The sequence below is a fragment of the Rattus norvegicus genome, chromosome 20 (assembly GCF_036323735.1).
Source record: "Rattus norvegicus strain BN/NHsdMcwi chromosome 20, GRCr8, whole genome shotgun sequence".
In the NCBI taxonomy this organism is placed as follows: domain Eukaryota; kingdom Metazoa; phylum Chordata; class Mammalia; order Rodentia; family Muridae; genus Rattus; species Rattus norvegicus.
This window is the reverse complement of record NC_086038.1, coordinates 21,575,688-21,594,888: the sequence shown is the minus strand read 5'-3', so window position 1 is coordinate 21,594,888 and position 19,201 is coordinate 21,575,688.

Here is a 19,201-nt window from a genome sequence, read left to right as displayed (position 1 = left end):
GGTCAGTGAATAAATACTGAAGAACACAAACGGGAAAAGCCGTTGTCCCCTGCAGCCCTGATTCATTCCCGGATTTGGGTCAGGCCTCCTTAACAACTTTAATGACCTCTCTCCACTGACAGACAAGGTGAGAAATTCAGAATCCAGAGGGGAAAACATAAGAAGGAACCTTGAGTCATTTAGTGTGCATTTGATTTAAGTCCACGGAAGGGAAGCTTTCTTAGTAAGGAAGTAAAAGAGCTGGACCCAGCTCCACAAGCTTTCTCTGAGGCCGAGTGTGGTGCTACACAGCTGTGAGGGAGGCAGAGACAGGTACATCCTGTGAGGCAGCGAATACTCTGGTCTATACCGCAAGTTCCAGGCCACTCGGGGCTACATAGGGAAGAATCTGTCTCTAAAAATAAATAAATGAATAAAACCCATGTTAATAAAAAAGGTTATACTAGTATTTGGGGCACACTGTTTAGGCTGTTCTGGTTAACATTCTGTCTAACAGTCACCCCACACCTCAAGGGCTTAGGGACAAGGTGGTGTTTGCTGTTTCTCTCTCCTGTTCCCCCTCCCCTTCTCTCTCCTGTTCTTTCTCCCCTTCTCTCTCCCTCTCCCATTCCCTCTCCTTCCCTCTCCTCTTTCTTTTTTCCTTTCTTTCTTTCCTTCTTTCTTTCTTTCTTTCTTTCTTCTTTTTTTTTTTTAAGAATATTTAAGGTTAGGTGTGATGGTTTATGCCTTTAATCCCAGCACTCAGTGGATAGGTAGGCAGATCTCTTTTACTTTGAAGCCTATAGAATTTGGTCTATAGAGTGAGATCTAAGGACATCCAAGACTACACAGAGACCCCCCCCAAAAAAAACCCACCAACAACAATAACAACATTATTTTTTAAATGTGTATAAGTGTTTTCTGTGGTGTGTGTGTGTGTGTGTGTGTGTGTGTGTGTGTGTGTGTGTGTGTACTATGTGTATGCCTAGTGTCCTTGGAAATCAGATCCCCTGGAACTGGAGTTATAAATAATTATGATTTACTTGTGGGTGCTGGGCACTGAACCCTGGTCCTTTGGAAGTGGTCTTTACTGCTGAAAATCTCTCCAGCCCTGCAGGTTTCTTGAGACACGCCATTTCATGGTGGAAAATGGAGAAAACTCCAAGAGGAGAAATGACATCCTGGACTCTTGTGTCGTTCAGGTAGAGACCAATGGTATGGCTTAAAATGCTAGGGGTAGCAGTAATGGAAAAGGTTGTGGAGAAAGTGTGCTGCTGAATTCTGTTTAGGGGTTCAGGAAAAGAGGAAACCAAAGACATTCTTTGGTTCATCACCGGAGCTACCAAGAGAGACTTAGAGACAGTATTAGCATAGGAGAGAGTTGAGATAGGGTCTCATGTAACCCAGGTTGGCTTTGATTTCAAGTTTGATATGTCACTGAAGGTAACCTTGAACTCCTGGTCTTCCTGGCTCCCACCTCCCAGGTTCTCAGTTTATTGTGTGCCTGCGGAGGCTGGGGGTGGGGTTAAACTCAGGGCTGCACCCACACTAAGCAAGCACTCTCCCATCTGGGTCGTACTCCTGGCCTCTAGCTCTGTTTTATATGGGATGCATTTAAGATATCTGTATGCCCTCCAGAGAAGTTGGTCATGAGAATCAGAACCGGGAGCTGAGGTCCTTCGAGCACGCAGATTCTCGGCACACGTTCAAATCTTTATGTATGCCGTTATGGCTCTGGAAGAGTTAAGGTAGCTGCAAGATAAGAGTCCCTCACACCTGAGTGTTTGAAGTGCCGACAGCCAGGCTGGTATGCCCGGTTTCTGACTGTTTTCTTGCTTGCAAACCACAGGACCTCTTGGAAACACTAGTCTGGGAATTCTGAAGCTGGCTCAGACTGCAGGAGGGCACCCAGATCTGTCCTGCCTTCATTGATGGAGGCTCTGGGTGCTTTGTAAGTATCCTGAGAGCTTGCATTTTTCATAATGAATCCCTGTCTGTACTTCTCCTCCTCTGCTGGAAGGCAGATCACTCTCCCAGCAATGCACTGCTTCTTGACGATTTGAATAATAAATTCACACACTGGCCAGTGAGCATCGTCTCCCTCTATGCCTTTGAATAGTGTCCTTGCATATCGTATCAGGGCTACTACAGCTGCTATAAAGTACCCCAGAGTTAGTGATAAGCATACGGGGTGACTTCCAGGAGTCCTGCTGGCATGAGCTGTTCTTCCTCGGCATGCACTTTGGCCAAAGTAGGACACCATATTGGGAGGCCACTCAAGCAATTCTGAAGGATGATCCTGTTGGCCGAATGTGGTGGTGCATCACTTTAATCTGAGCACCCCGGAGGCAAAGGCGATCGGATCTCTGTGAGTTCCAAGCCAGCCTCGGCTACAAAGTGGGTTTCAGGACAGCGGGGTTGTCACAGAGAAATTCTGCCTGGACAAACAAAACCAAAAACCAAAAGCAATCATACAAAGATTGTGGAGAGGAGCTCCTCCTCAGCTACAGGAATACATGAGACACTGCCTTAAAAACCAAAAGATTTTGGGGGCTGGAGAGATGGCTCAGAGGTTAAAAGCACTGAGTGCTCTTCCAGAGGTCCTGAGTTCAATTCCCAGCAACCACATGGTGGTTCACAATCATCTGTAATGGAATCCGATGCCCTCTTCTGGTGTGTCTCTTCTGGTGAGATGGGGGTGAGGATGTGGTAGGGATAGGGGTGGAAATGGGGTGGGGATGGGGTGAGGCAGAGGCAGGTGGCTCTCTGTAACTTTGAATCCAGTTTGGTTTACAGAGAGAGAGAGAGAGAGAGAGAGAGAGAGAGAGAGAGAGAGAGAGAGAGTGAGTGTTAGTTCCAGGCCAGCTGAGGCTACACGGTGAGATCCTGTCTCCAAATCAAACAACCAACCAACAGTGATAGTTAAGGAGTCTTTCAACACAGGGAGCACTTTTGTTTTTACCTGTTAATGTTGTTAGTGTGTGTGGATGCCTGTGTCATGGCACCCACGAAGGACAGAGAACAATTTTCAGTTCTCTCTTTTCAAGGTGAGGTCTAGGGATTTAATTAAAGTCTTGAGGTTTACACAGCAAGAGCTTTTATCCATGGAGCCATTTCCTAAAGGGCTAATGACATCCTGGTTCATTAAAATTCATTTCATTCTGTGTGTATGTGCGCGTTAAAACCTGTAGGTGTATCGTCCATCCCATTTTAGTGGCTAAGAAAAGTAAGCGAGAGTAGTTTACCAGCCTTGATTCTTTGAACAACTTGAAAAGTTACTAAGTCTGTCAGAAAACAAGAGGGGCAGCCTTTTTTCTGAGGTGAGAGGTGGACTGTTTTCTGAGGTGAGGGGCAGATGGCTTTCTGTGGTCTCTCCCAGCTGAAAATATTTTATTACAAGTAATCGGAGCAGGACATGTAAATCACTTATGGGCCCTAAGCCCCACCCCCTCCCTTGCATGAACTGCCAAGGTAGAACTTGACCTTGGTGAAGAGCAGCAGGCACTGTGGTCTGCCCCCCTGGACCCCTCCAGCGGCCTGGCGTTTGCAGCTTTGGGCAGCTGGTCCAACACCAAGTCCTTTTCCCAGAAGGCAGCTCCAGACACAGCTGTCGGTGCGGGTCTGGGAAGGACAGGCCTCTTAACTCACTTTAGGAAGGTGGAGGTGAGTTATCTCAGCCCAAGGCTCCTTGCCAGAAGGCTGAGCCCTTTCAGAGAGCTGCATCCGGGTCCAACTGCTCTCTCTCTCTGCCCAGTCTTGTTCCCTTCCCTCCTTCCAGATGCTGTTTCTGAGAAACTTCTCGCAGATTCTGCCTTAGAGTCTGTTTTCTTGGAACCGAACCATCCTGTTGTAACGTGAGGACAAGATAGCAGATAAGAAGTGATTTGAAAACTGTGGAGTTTGAGGCAACATTGGATGCCGTTTACCACAGTATAATGAGAATTATCCTCCATTCTAGTATGATGCCCCCCAACCCCACCCACACCGGGCGCAAAGGAGCTTGGGTGTCCACCTCTATACTTTCCCTTCTGGGCACGCAATCCAGGAAACTAGGAACTTCAGGCCTAGCTGATGGGTCCTCTGGGAAGGCAGAGGGAAGCTGGATGATAAAAGAAAGTCCTGGGTTGGGGATTTAGCTCAGTGGTAGAGCGCTTGCCTAGGAAGCACAAGGCCCTGGGTTCGGTCTCCAGCTCCGAAAAAAAAGAACCAAAAAAAAAAAAAAAAAAAAAAAAAAAAAGTCCTTTCCCCTCTTGTGGGTAGAAACAATGGTCAATTGTTCCCAGAAGGTAGTCCAGACACAGGAGCCTAGTTGATGCCTTATATTTATTTGGCTGCTGTCTAGCAGGCACTGGGGAAGTACAGGCACGCCTCCCCTTCTGCCAACCAGCTAGAGAACCGGATGTGAGGGTAGGGCCGGCTGCAGAAGGAGGGGTGAGGCAGAACTCTGCAAGAGCATCTAGGTAGAGAAGCCTGCTGACACCAAGCCAGCCCCGGGGAAGGGATTGAAAAATGTGCAGTCAGGGAGGAGGAAAAGCAAACAGTGTTGACATGTTTTATTTCAAAAGTAATTAGTAAAGCCTGGACTGATAAATAAGTATGACATGATTTATATGGTTTTGTTGTTGTTTTGAGATTGGGTCTCACGATGTAGTCCTAGTTGGCCTGGATCTCGCTGTGTAGATGGCGTTGACCTCAAACTTCCTTTGCCTTCTGAATGCTCAGAGAAGAGACATGAGCCATGGCAACTAGCCTGGTTTATATGTTTTTTGATCTGTTCATGTTTCAGAGATGTTGATGACTAGTCTGTCCCCCACCTCCTCTACCATCTCTGTGCTGGGGACCAAATTCTCTGTTCACAGAGAGGGACAGGTGTTTGAGTATGGTTCGCCCTGGACTACAGGAGTCAACGTTTCAAAGACCGGGGGACCCAGCAGGTAAAGGCCCTTGCTGCTAACCCTGCAGACTTGTTAACCCACTAGATGTGGGGAGAAAACGAGTTGACTTCTGACACCTGCTCTCTTGCTCACTCAATAGACCTGGCTGGCCTTGAACTCACAGAGATCTGCCTGTCTATGCCTCCTGAGCACTAGGATTAAAGAAAGACTCCACTACGCCTGCGTCCAAATATAATTTTTACTCAACAACTCTCTAAGAATTTATTGCATTAAAAGTGTGTGTGTGTGTGTGTGTGTGTGTGTGTGTGTGTGTAGTGTGTGTGTGTGTGTGTGGTGTGTGTACCCATGTGTGCCATGACTTGGGTGTGGAGGTCAGAGAACAACTTTGAGGAATGCTTTCTCTTTTTCCACTATGGGTCCTGACATGGAACTCAGGTCTTCAAACTTGGCCCCAAATTCCTTTACCCACTCAGACAGCTGCTCCCGAGCCCATCTTTGAGAATTTAGACAAATGTATAGACGTTCACATATACATAACCAGGGTGAACTCTGAAATATTATTATTAGGGGATTTGTTCCCTCAAAGGGGCTAATTTAAAATCCTTTCATATATTCTTTTTCTATCTTCTAAATTTTCTTTTTTCTTTTTTTTCTGGAGCTGGGGACCGAACCCAGGGCCTTGTGCTTGCTAGGCAAGCGCTCTACCACTGAGCTAAATCCCCAACCCCTCTACTTCTAAATTTTCTAAAGGAGTATGTCAGGTTTTTGAGACAGAGAGCAACGTTAATGATAAGTCTGACCTGTGTGAACACCTTCTACATCGGAGGAATTAATTTAATGAAGAGGACTGGAAGGAGGAGATCAGGGAGCCTTGTAGCCACAGCAAGGGCTGAGATCTTATCCTGGAGTTCAGTGGAGCAAGAGAGAGATCTGATTCTGACATAGCTCATCCCCCTTGGCACATGGAGCAGAGACAGCTGAATGAGAGGCGCCCAGTCCCTGAGGTCTTTGTTGAGCTCTGAAGGAAATTTATGACTTTGGTTATTTTGTGCCCAGGGAGACAATGTATCAGGTCCCCTGGTTAGCTCCTCCCCTCTAGGCCAGAGCACTATGTTACCAAGTTGTTTTTCAACTTCTGAAGTTAGATGATGGCCACCCCGCCCTGAAAGTGCCCCACCTCCTGTGCTACGTCATGAGGCGTCATAGCATATCTAGGGCAAGGGAGTGTTAGCACCAAGTTCTGGGACATCTGCTCTCTCTGGGGTCAAACTTCACCGATGACAAACTGAGGCAGCGGAGAGGCAGTCAGACACATACCCTCTCTGGTGACCAATCTAAGTTTCATTTCCTCTTTGTCATCCTTCTAGGGAAATCCCAGGGCCGCTGGGTGGCCTGCTGGGTGACTCTACAGCCCGTGCAGATGGTGGCAGTACATCTATCTGCAGTCCATTCCCCTATTCTCTTCTTTCTCTCTCTTTGCTCTAACCAGCGGGCTTATTATATCTCCTTGGTAGGGTTTCTCCCCTTCTGCTTTTCACAATAGTGGAATACAGACCACCTTCCCGAACACAGGGATGCCTCGGTTGGGGTGAGGTTAATAGGAAACTCGATATTTAGAATATAATATTTGTTTGCATTCTGTCTAAACTCCACCTCCACAGTTACCTGGCAACAACTAGGTATGCCTGACAGTGTAAAAGGAGCTGCTTGGGCTGGAGAGAGGACTCAGCGGTTAAGAGCACTGACTGCTCTTCCAGAGGTCCTGAGTTCAATTCCCAGCAACCACATGGTGACTCACAACCATCTGTAATGGAATCCGATGCCCTCTTCTGGTGTGTCTGAAGATAGTGACAGTGTTCTCACATACATAAATAAATAAAATCTTTAAAAAAATAAAATAAAATAAAAGGGGCTGCTTGCCCCTTCCTTACTCTCTTGCTCCTGCTTCCTCTTTGTCTCTCTTGCCCCTTTGTCCTTCTCTTCCCAGTCCCCTCCCCCCTTCTCTCCACATGCTCATGGCCCCTACTCCTTCTCTTCTCTCCTCCTCTACTCTTCTATTTCTCTTCTTCTCCCTCTCTTTCTCTGCCCTACTACCCTCTTGATTCCCCTCCCCATGCCCTGAATAAACTCTGTTCTATACTATACCATCATGTGGCTGGTCCCTCAGGGGGAAGGGATGCCTCAGCACGGGCCCACTGAGGCACCCCCTCCACCCAAGACCCCCATAGAACGCAATTCCCCTCTCTCTTTATCTTTTTATAACACAATAATATTGGTTCCAATTCAGTGGCTGATGGTTCTAGCTTGAAGAATTGGGTGGACACCTGATTGTCACCTGTCGCCACTTGTAGCATGAATGAAGCCCTCAGTGAATATTTTTGGATGAATACATGATGCTCCCATAACCAAATGAAGATTGCAAAATGGTTAGAGACAGAGTCGCTGTGTAGCCCTGGCTGGCCTAGAACTCAATGTGTAGACCAAGTTGAGCTTGAACTCACAGAGATCTGCTTGCTTATGAGATTAAAAATGTGTGCCCTCTCTGGTACAGACATATTATTATTATTATTATTATTATTATCATTATCATTATTATTATTATTATAAACCCTGTCTCCCTATGTAGTCCTGGCTATCCTGGAACTTATTACTACGTAGAGCAGGCTGGCCTCAACATCATGGAGACTGGGTTGCCTCTGCCTGTCTCCTAAGTGCTGGGATCAAAGGTGTGTGACCGGGGTTGGGGATTTGGCTCAGTGGTAGAGCGCTTGCCTAGCAACCGCAAGGACCTGGGTTCGGTCCCCAGCTCCGAAAAAAAAAAACAAAAACAAAAAACAAAGGTGTGTGACCAATGTGTCTGGACCAGTTTTTTTGTTTGTTTGTTTAAGGTCTCATATGTTGATTAACCTCTAGTCCCCCGACTTGAGGCCCTATTTTGGTACCAGCTGGTTTCCTGTATTCATCGTTTTTTTTGTTTTGTTTCCCCCCCATTTTTGCTAAGCATACAAGAGGATCTAGATTGGCTCCTCAGCACTGCATTCATCTGTACTCTCAGGGATCCCGAGGTCAAGGCAGTAAGCAAAAGTTCACACTAGATAGATGGCAAGTTCAAAGCCACCCTGGGATACAGTGATTCCTGTCTTAGGAAGAATGGGGGTGAGCTGAGAAGAGTGGAGACAGCTTGGCAGAGTTTAAGCCAGTTTTATTCTGGTCGAACCTAAACGGGAACCATTGTGAATCATGCTACAGAGCAGCTAGCCTCTGAGCTATTGTTACGCAAAGCCACAGCAACACAGAACTAGAGAATGCTTCTGAGATTATGGGGCTCCAGTCCCCGGGTTCTAGGTATGACCTGGCATATAGGTATATAAGTTTAGGAAAAGTGCTGAGATATATACATATACATACATATATATACATATATACATATACATATATATACATATATACATATATACATACACACATATACACATATACATATGTGTGTGTGTGTGTGTGTGTGTATAGTGGAGCCAGTGTTCAACTACCAGAAATATTGTGTTACAGAGACTCTGGCCAAGACAAGACAAGCTAAAAAGTAAGAAGTGCCCTTTGTTTAATTGGCATAAAGCGGTGATCTCCTGAAAATCTGGCTCCTTTTTTTTCCCCCAAAATTTGGGATATTTTAGCCTAAACGGAATTTAGTGTGAAGCACGCAGGCTAGCTTGGAAATAGCTATAAAATAACTATTGTGCTTGGTGCTAAAAGTGAGATGGTCAGGAAAGATATAAAAACACCAGTCACATAGGAATGACATTGAAAAAAAAAAACCCTCAAGTTATAATTGGGTTGGTGGTGGTACAATCCTTTAATCTCAGTACTCGGGAGGCAGATTTCTGAGTGTGAGGTCAGCCTGGTCCTCAGAGCAAATTCTAGGAAAGTTGGGGCTGCACAGAGCAACCCTGTCTTGAAAAAACAAAGGAAAAACCCTCAAGCTATAAAGTCATTAAGAGGGTAAAGTTAGGTCTGGCTTAACAAAAGCCCAACAACTTGAGTTCCTGGAACCCAAGGTCCAGCTGGAGCCATGACTCCACACACATCACACACACACACACACACACACACACACGCGCGCGCGCGCTACTAATTTTTTTTAAAATGAAACTTAAGTACCATCCAATGTGTTTCCTTCTCCCCATCCTTGACTGTAAGCCTAAAATGGCCATGAACTCTGTGTAGCCAGGAATGGTTTAAACTGATCCTTCTGCCTCTGTCTGGAATATGCTGAGATTACAAGCTTGGGCCGCCAACTCAGTATTATACAGTTTGTCCCACAGAATTCAGGGTTTTATGGATGTTAGCTGAGCACTCTATTAACAGAGCCACATCCCCAGCCCCTCATGGATTCCATATTACAAATGGAAGCACACTAGTCAAGCATGCTAATGCTTAGCCCCTTCCTGTACTCAACACTCTGGTTCCTTAGTCTCAGAGAAGCCATGGCAGCTTGGCAAAGGGCACACGATGGGTTGTTTAGTATCAGTGTTTAGTATCAGTGACTAGGTGAGGCGACAGGGCCTATTTATGCGAGTTTCCCTGAAGGGATGGGGGTTGAGTCTTAAGGTCCTGGCCTTAAGACTGCCATCCTCTGTCTGAAGAAATAAGGACCACCCTTTTTATCATCATGGTTGTGATCTCATTTTTGCCTTTACGATGATATCCACTCCTACCCATTAGGGTTCCTCTAATCTTCTGGTTGTCACATTTGCGCAATGACCAGGGGTGTTATGACACCCTTAAATAAAATCCGAGGACAACTTTATGAAGGGCAGCTTAAACAAGTCGAATGGAAACGATATGTTCTTATCGGGGCATCCAACAGACGCAGGCTCTCCCAGAACAGCCTTGAATCCTTGGCAAATACAGTTTGCCGAGCAGGTCGCCAAAACTGCTCACAAACGTCACAGGGAAAAGGCCGCCCTCCCAGGGCACACTTCTCCAGACATGCTCAGGTTTGGGAGAAAACAGAAATGGTACTTGTAGCCCCTCCCACTGAGGGTGATGGAAGAGGGACCAGAAGGAGTAGAGGACATCCGGGACCAGAAAGGTCTGCATTTGAAACAGGAACAGAGGGCAAAGCGGAGGGGGGACTTGGCTCTGGGCTCAACCAACAGCATGCCTTCCCTCTCTTTTCTTCTCGATTTGGGGTGGCGGCGCGGGGTGGGGGTTCTTCTGCCATACCTCCTGGGGAACCGGGATTGTTAAATCCCACTCAGTGGGCTTATCACGATGGCAGCCTACTGACATCACCCTAACTTGCCCAGAGAGGCTCCAGTTACTTCCCACCCCAGGGCCCCCACAGATCTAGCTTGCTCCCTGAGGTGGGATGCCCAGCGCCTCTGGCATCTGGAACCCGGCTGTGAAAGGGAGGGACCGCCTCTGCGGGAGCACCCCCCCTCCCGCCCCCGTCCTGGAACATCTGGGTGCGGAGGTTAGCACTCCAGATGTGGCTTGCCGGCGGCCAGCTGTGCGCGCTCCCGGTACTGGGCTGGCCTCCCGCGAGTCTGGGTGGACACGTGGGAGGGGCTGGGACTTTCCTTGTGAACTGACTTTAAAACCAGGGGACTTTCAAGTCCAGCTCCCAACATGGACCTACTGGCTTTCTCGTACGCTCCGTCTAACGTAGAAGTTTCCAGTCCAGCCCCCTGGCTTCCCTTGGAGAGTCTCAAACCAACACAGGAAATTTATTCCCCAAGATAAATCTTGTATTTTTATCTGACGACCCCTGGAGCTTGCACTGGAACTCTAGCTGGGCGCCAGAGAGTCCCATATGGGTGGGTGGAGGGGAGAAGGGTTTTTTCTCTGGGGTTTCCCTTAAAGCATCTTTGACCCGAAGTAGATTCCACATTTGAAGTTGGGGGCCTGATCCGCGGTATACTGGCAGTTCAAGCCGAGAGAGAGAGTCCTGTTGAGCGCTGTGATTCAATCCCCCTGGAATGTGCCTGGAATAACAATGAGGACCTGAAAGCTTTTTATGGCCGAGGTATCTGGTGGAGACCAAGCGGGTTCGGTTGCGCTGGCGGTCCGCCGAGGGGGCAGCCTTGCCTAACGCTGGACTGAGCCCTGGAGCATCTGGTTTGAATCAGCCCCAGAGCATTTCGATAGGCCTAATCCACCATCCTGCAGAATCGACAGAACAGGACAAACCAAATATATTCCGGGCACTCCAGTAAAAGCTAAATCCAATCCCGTTTTACCGTTGGGACTTCCAATGCCGTTATTTTATAGATATTGCGAATTTAACCTCCTTTTCGGAGCTGATGGGTGGACATGTGCAAGCACGGCTCTGTTACTCTTCTTTTTGTAGGAAGGCTTGGAATAGTGAGAGGGGTCTAAGGCCAACATATGTGGGTGGTGTGTAGCACTAAATATATAGCCACATTTCCCTCCACGCCCTAACTCAGAATTCCAAACGCAAGTTCGAACAAAGGCAAACGTGTCTTAGTGTAAAGGGTGAGCTTGTGCCAAGAACTACAGTCATAGGGGTAAATAACCTTGTTTTCTCCTTCAGCAGTGGCCGCTACCAAATCCCCGTTCTTGGAAGGTGGCCAACTGTCTGTCGGGTGGAGGGTGCAGCTAATTAGAGAGAGTCTATAAACCTCTCTGTCAAAGAGGGCATGTGACCTTCCCCCCAAGTCTAAACAATAAAGGCGCTAGCCCGCAGGCACTCAGCACCGCTGCCCTGCGGGTTCCCTAAATAGGAACAGGATGAAGGCCCGGACTGAAGGGGTTACCGAGGCTCTCCGCGCTCACACCAGGAGGAGTCGGTCACTCCGCTTCCCACTATAACTTACTTCAATTACTCCCTCCAATCTATTTAGAGGAGTGCAGCTTGCAGAGAGCACATTGTCTCATCTAAATGAGGAAGCAATTATTCCTCGCTGCTGTCAGACGTGCTTGGAGACAGTTGGGTCAAAGATCACCCTGCTGTCATGTGACCTTACTCCGCACTTGTGAAAGATCAACTCTTAGCGAGAATTATTCAGTTTTGCTTTTCTGAAACCGTTTTCCCCCCTTGCTACATTTCCCCCGTCTTACTCTTCAAAATCCTTCTAAGTTTTTCTAAAGTAAACACAATACCTATACACGTCGCTTGATGGTAAATATTAAACTTCTGTGCGGGTTCATAGGCATCTTCTCAGAATATTGCAAAATGGGGCTCTTTGTCTTCCTGTCTTTGTCTAATTCCCCTGCCTGGGAGTCTCTTTGCTAGCTTTAATTTTTATACAGCATGTTGTAAACTATAAATAACACAAGCTCTCCTTTCCTAGAACACAGCATATGGAAACCGTCGTCTGTGGTATGTCCCAGCTATAGTTTCAATTTAAAGACTGAATAAAGTTTAATCCCCCTGTGTGAAACGGTGTTGGACCATTTGCGTGCATATTTTATTAGTTGAAACTGGGTATGGCGGAACACCAGGAATTTTTGGTGTTGGGAACAGAACACATAAAAGAGTTTACAAGGTGTAGTTTGAAGTGGGGGGAGGTCAGGAACTAATGCTGGTGGGAGGGCTTGGAGGAAGGAAAGCCCTTCCTGAGGGGGATGCTTCTCTCTGTAGCCACATCCTCTCTTCAAAAGCTTCCTGTTTGGTCTCAGCCAATAATGGATGGGTGAATTATTTTTCCTATTCAGTTTAAAAGCATCTTCTGTCTCTTCTCTGAAGCTAAAAGCCAGATCAATGACTGAACACAACAGTTGATTCCACTTAATCTTCCAATAAACATCTGAAACTTCTGTAGTATTTATAAAATCATTTCTAGGTTAGCCTTTTTTTCCCCCAGTATTTCGATTCCCCGAAGTTCCCGACAATAGGAACTGGGGGTTATTCTCTGGGTTAACTGGCTGGCCGGTTTGCAAAGTAGAGACAGTACGCTGGCTGTGGGCAAGGAACACAGAGGGGCATGGAGTAGACTTGTTCTCTGCCCACATAGGCTACAGCATCCCCTTCTTTGTAAGATAACAAGAGCTAAGACAGAGACACTGAAGTGGCTTTGAGATGGTGTTCCTTCGAAATTTTGATTTTTTTTAAAAAAAGATTTATTGATTTATTTTATGTGTATGAGTATACCGTAGCTGTCTTCAGGGCATCGGATCCCATTACAGATGGTGGTGAGCCACCATGTGGTTGCTGGGAATTGAACTCAGGACCTCTGGAGGCACCGTCAGTGCTCTTAACCGCTGAGCCATCTCTCCAGCCCCGAAATTTTAATTTTTAAGAATATTGTGATGACTACACTTATGTCAATTTGGCATTATACTGATTTAACTAAGACTTAACTAACTCTATCTTTTCCTCTTCCTTCCCTCTTCCTCTTTTTTTGTTTTTCTTAAGAGGCAGGGTCTCAATATGTATTCCTAGCTGGCTTTGGACTTGCTACGTATACCAGGTTGGCCTGGGGCTCAGAAAGACCCACCTGTTTGTGTATCTCGGTGCTGGGATTAGAGGCATGCACCGTTACTCTTGGCTTTCATCCTCATTTCCAAGATGACGTCATGCATCAGTAGACTCTCTGATTATACTTCATAATGTGGATGGGCCTCATACACAGCATAAGGGAATGTGGACAGTGCTGGCATTCCGTCTAAGCTCCACCCCCACAGTTACCTGGCAACAGCCAGGTATGCTCCACCCCACAGTTACCTGACAACAGTGAGATGTGCCTGACAGTATAGAAGGGGCTGCTTGCCCCCTCCTCTCTCTTGTTCCTACCCTCTTCTCCCTCTGTCCCTTCTCTCCCTTCCCTTACCCCCTCTCTCTCCACATGCGCATGGCTGGCCTCTACTTCTCTACTCCTCTTCTCTACTCTTCCTCTGCCTTTCTTTGGCACTACTATCCTCTTGACTCCCCTTCCTATGCCCTGAATAAATGTCTCAGCATGGGCTGGCAGAGGCACTCCCTTCCCCCATACCTCAGCACACCTCCACAGAACATATTCCCCCTCTCTCAGTCAGCACCACATCCTGCACTCCAAAAATTAACTCTTCCATTGTCCTCCAGCCTAGTAGGCTGCCTTGTGAAGTTTGATCTTGTCAGCCTCTAGAATAAACTACTTACAATCTATTTATGCATCTATCATTTATTCCTTCCTTCCTTTCTTTGTTTCTTTCTCTAATGCTAGAGTGTTTTTTGGGTGAACTCTAATTAATTAATCCAGGGTACGTACTATTGACTGTGGTGGAACCACGACCTTCATCTCCCAGATAGGATGTAATGTACATTAGGCCTGGTACTGATGATGAACCCAACCTATGTTTGAGATAGCACATCACAGTAGAAAATAACCCATCTATGATTTTTAACTCATCACTCATCTTCTCTAGACCTTGGCAATTGGAAGGAAATCAACTCTCTTCAAACCTATCCCCCAATCTTCACCTCAGCCTTCTGTGTTAGCATTCCCTAAAGGAGCCAGTTGAAAACATGAAACTCAAAGTACCAGAGGACTTGACCATTGAATATTGTGGTGAAAATCTGCAAAGTTACTAAAAATGTAGTGATGTTTCTTCTGTTCCCGGACCAGAGATGGCTCAGTGAGTAAATGTGGTTGTCTCTGAGCCTAAGGACCAGAGTCCTATCATCAGCACTCACATGGTAGAGAGGACAGATTCTCATAAGACACACACACACACACACACACACACACACACACACACACTCACACACACACACGCAGACATGGACACACAGATTCACACACACACAGACAGACAGACACACACACACACAGACACACAGATACATACACACACACACACACACACAGATTCACACAGAGACACATACACCCAGACAGACACAGATATACTGATACAAACATACACACAGAGACAGATACACACACACACACACACACACACACACAGACATGGACACACAGATTCACACACAGACAGGCACACACACAGACACACAGATACAAACATACACACACACACAAAGATACACACACACACACACACACACACAAAGATACACACACACAGATTCACACAGAAACACATACACCCAGACAGATACAGATACTGATACAAACATACACACAGAGATACACATAGAGACACATACATCCAGACAGACACAGATACTGATACAAACATATACACAGAGACACAGAGACACACACAGATACACAGACAAACACACAGAGTATAGAGACAGACACATAGATACATACACAGACACACACACAGACATTCAGATACAAACACACACACAGACACAAATACAAACAGACACAAATACAAATACACAGAGATATAGACACACACACACAGACACACACAGACATACACAGACAGACAGACACAGATACAGAGATACAAACACAGACATGCACACACACACACACACACACACACACACACACCACACACACACACACACACACACACAGATTCTTCTTGGTGAGCGGTGAGGCTGGCCTGAACTTAGGAGTTGTGGAGACCTGAGTGAGATGCTCAGATTCAGAACGTGCTTTGGAGCCAAAGGACTCACTGCTGTGCAGGAAGTTAAGAGGTAAAGGTGAAGCCAGGCATTGCTGGCACATGCCTTGAAGCCCAGCACTCAGAAGGCAGAGGCAGGCAGACTAATCCCTGGGAGTTGGAGGCCAGCCTGATCTACAGAGAGACCTAGGACAGCCAAGATACCAGACAAACCTTGTCTTGAACCCCGCCCCCCGCTCCCCCATCCACAGTAAAGGCAAGAAGGGACCCAAGTGTTGCTTAAAAAAAATTCTGTTCCAAGAGAATCAATTCAAGGACCAACAAGAAATCCTAGAATACTAGACACTGATTTGATAACAGTGGATTCTTTCAAAGCAAGAATTAATTCCTTTAAATTGTTATTCTGCCTTTGTGGATGCAGAGTCTGTGCTGAGACATTATTGTACAAACTGGGCAACCAATGCATGAAGGCTACTAGATGTAGGAAAGAAAAGTGATGATAACTTTTTTATCTTTTTTATGTTTGTTAGCATAAAATACCATCCTTTATATACACAGTCCTGGCTGGCTTTGAATTCAGAGAGATCAGCTTGTTTCTGCTTCTCCAGTGCTAGGATTAAAACCATGCTTGGCCTTCCCCTTTTTAATACGGCACCCTTGGGTAAACATATTTTCCTCGTCTTCTAAAGCACACGAGTGTCTCGCCTACATGTACCTACACACACCACATACATGTCTGGTGCCTGCAGCTCCTTTTGTTGAGAACAGTTCTTTAGAAACCTACAGGGCAGATAATTAAATTCCAATCCAAAGAACTGTCTTCTAGAAAGGAATTTATTTCTTTAGACAGGGTTTCTCTGTGTAGTCCTGGCTGGCCTCAAACTCAGAGATCCCCCTGCCTCTGACTCCAGGGATGGCATTAAAGGCCCATGCCACTTTAAGAAGGGGTTTAAAAACATTACTTGTTCTAGGCCATTCAGAGGAGGTTTCAAGGCTAAGTCATATTGACAAGCAGGTAAATGAGCACAATGTTTTCCAGGAACACCATGTCTCTAACGTGGCTTTTCTACGCACCTCTGTAAGGACACTTAACTACTTCAAGGGAAAATAAAATCCCGAGGAGAAAACAAACATCATCGAAGTACTTCACAAGTTCACTGTGTTCTTTTGAATTTCTATTTAAATTTATAGCCCCTGTTTGATCATGGCAAGGGTAAGCCTCATAAAAAGGCTAAGAACTGTAACTTATAACTCCATCTTCAATGCTATCTGAAGGGGTTGGGGATTTAGCTCAGTGGTAGAGCACTTGCCTAGCAAGCGCAAGGCCCTGGATTCGGTCCTCAGCTCTGGAAAAAAATAAAAAAGACAAAATCAATGCTATCTGAAAACTAACAAACACTGTGTGTCACAATGAAGTAATATAAGGGAAGTTTGTGGGGTTTTTTTTTTTTTTTTTTGTCTTTGTTTGTTTGTTTGTATTTTGAGACAGTATTTCTCTGAGTAGCTCTGGCTGTCCTGGAACTCACTCTGTAAACCAGGCTGGCTTCAAACTCAATGATCTGCCTGCTTCTGCTTCCTGAGTGTGTACCACCCCCACCCAGCACAAGGGAGCTTTTAGAATGGGATTTATCTTCAAAGTCAAAACCCGGTGCAGACAAACCTCCTCTGACTCAGGGACAGAGAGAACTCCAGAAGACTCATGGCATCCATAAACCTGAACTTTCTATTATGGTTGATGCTGAAGACGGTCGGTCTGTCAATCAATGTGACGGGAGTTCCTGCAGTGTTGGGCCCTGCCTCTGTCTGTCTAGCATCCAGACTTCACAGCCCAGGACTCCTTCCTCAGCCCTTTACAGGAATTAACAATGGTCATGATTTGTTCTGGCAGCTTGCAAGCTGAAGCACATAGATATGCTGTCTGTTACTAATAATGAATAAGAAAGAGTACCAATTCACAGAGTCCGACCATACATATTCAGACACATAAAGAAAAAAACACTCAGCTGCCACTAATAAAATGAGTTTACTTTATTGTAAAAGTTTCCCAAAACACACATGCAGAGCCACCCACATATGGGGCTTTAACAGAGATCTTATAAAATTATTTCCGCTTAAAGTATTAAAGTATACAGAGATAAAAATATTAGAAAAGAAAAAATGTTAAGTCAAGGTTAATGCTCAAAAAGGGTCAATACCCAATATTTAAAAAGGGTCAATCTGCAGAATTATTGCTAAAAGACTAAGCTTAGAAGTACTTAGGGAAAAAGATACTATCTTTTCAGAAAACTTTAAAATCTCAGGGTATGTGTCTTAAGAAATACTACAAACCACAAAGCAATGACCCTCTGAACATTTACCTGTTTCACAAGTAAATCAACCTAAAAGGAAGAGGTCAGAGGAAACAGCCTAGGAATCAGAACTCAGATTTCTGTATTTAGATCTCTTCAGATCTCCTTAGTTTTTCCAATGGCAATCAACAGTCCAATAAAAAACTTACAGTTAATATAAGACAGTATTAGAGTAATACCACAAAGGTTCAGGCATTTCTCCAAAGTATAGACAAGAAGGAAGATACATGTAGCCAATGTCTGACATAATTTGAGAATATTTACATGCTTTATAACACTGTGGAAGTCTTTGGTGGTGACACACGGAGTAAGATCCCTGAAAAGACATGAGTAGTTAGTGCTGTTCCATCCCTCCATGTGCTAAAGTGTTTATTGCTAGCTACGATCACAAGAGTTTATTTTTTTTTAGCCATATAAAACACAGAGTGATGTGTGTGTGGGGGGACCTACTGGGGACCGAGATGGCCTTATATAATTGCTTATTTAGTATTCAGCTTATTTCTGATTTTTGTTATTCACAGATTTATTTTTTTAATTTCAGATGACGTGTGTGTGCATCCATGAGGTGTGTTCACCTGCACACCCTGGGAAATCAGAGGAAGGCGCCCGATCCCCTAGAGCTGGTGCTGAAGGCAGTTGTGAACTAAATACTTGGCATAGGCGCTGAGAACTGAACCCAGGTCCTCTGTAAGAGCACTATGTGTTCTTAAAACATCGAGCCATCTCTCCAGCTATACTGAAGGCTCCCTTTAATACCAGAAAGGAAAACGAGATACTGTATAGACTTATATCAAACAACAGTTAAGTACAGGGAATGTTAAGTATTAGTGACCGCACTGAATGACTGGATACTAAGATAAAATACTATGAGGCTCTAATTTTTGGATAAATGTCAAAAGGCAGAGAAACAGGGCCTAAAACAGGTTTGTGCATCACATGCTGGTGATATGGGTAAGTCAAGGCACCGTGGTTTATGAATAAGTTTACATCTCGAAAAAAATCAGCATACTCAAAACCAGAAACAAACAACGTGACCTGATCCACTTTAAGAGAAACAACGCAAAAGTGCTCTAGCTCAGTATAAGAAGTTCAGAGAAAAGGGCGTGCTGGGACATGAGACGATGCGGACAGAAACAGAGTGTGGTAGGACAGTCATCAAGTGCATATGAGCGTGTGTACTGCAGGGACAAGCCCGAGCCGGGACTGGGAGGGAGAGTGGGAGTGAGCAGATCAGCCAGCAATAGTTCTGAGTCAGGTCAGGTATCATTGCTTGAGAGTTTTGATTCTAGAATGTGATGGTTCTCCCAATTTAAAGAGCCTGTGAAGTAAGAATATAGAGCCAAGCACCTCTAATCTCAGCTAAAGGCTGAAGCATCCATATATTTGGGGCAAGCCTGGGCTACATAGTGCATTTCAGGCTGGCTAGAGTGAGACTGTCTCAAAACAACTTGGGCATGGTGGTGCACACCTTTAATGCTAGCATCAGAGAGG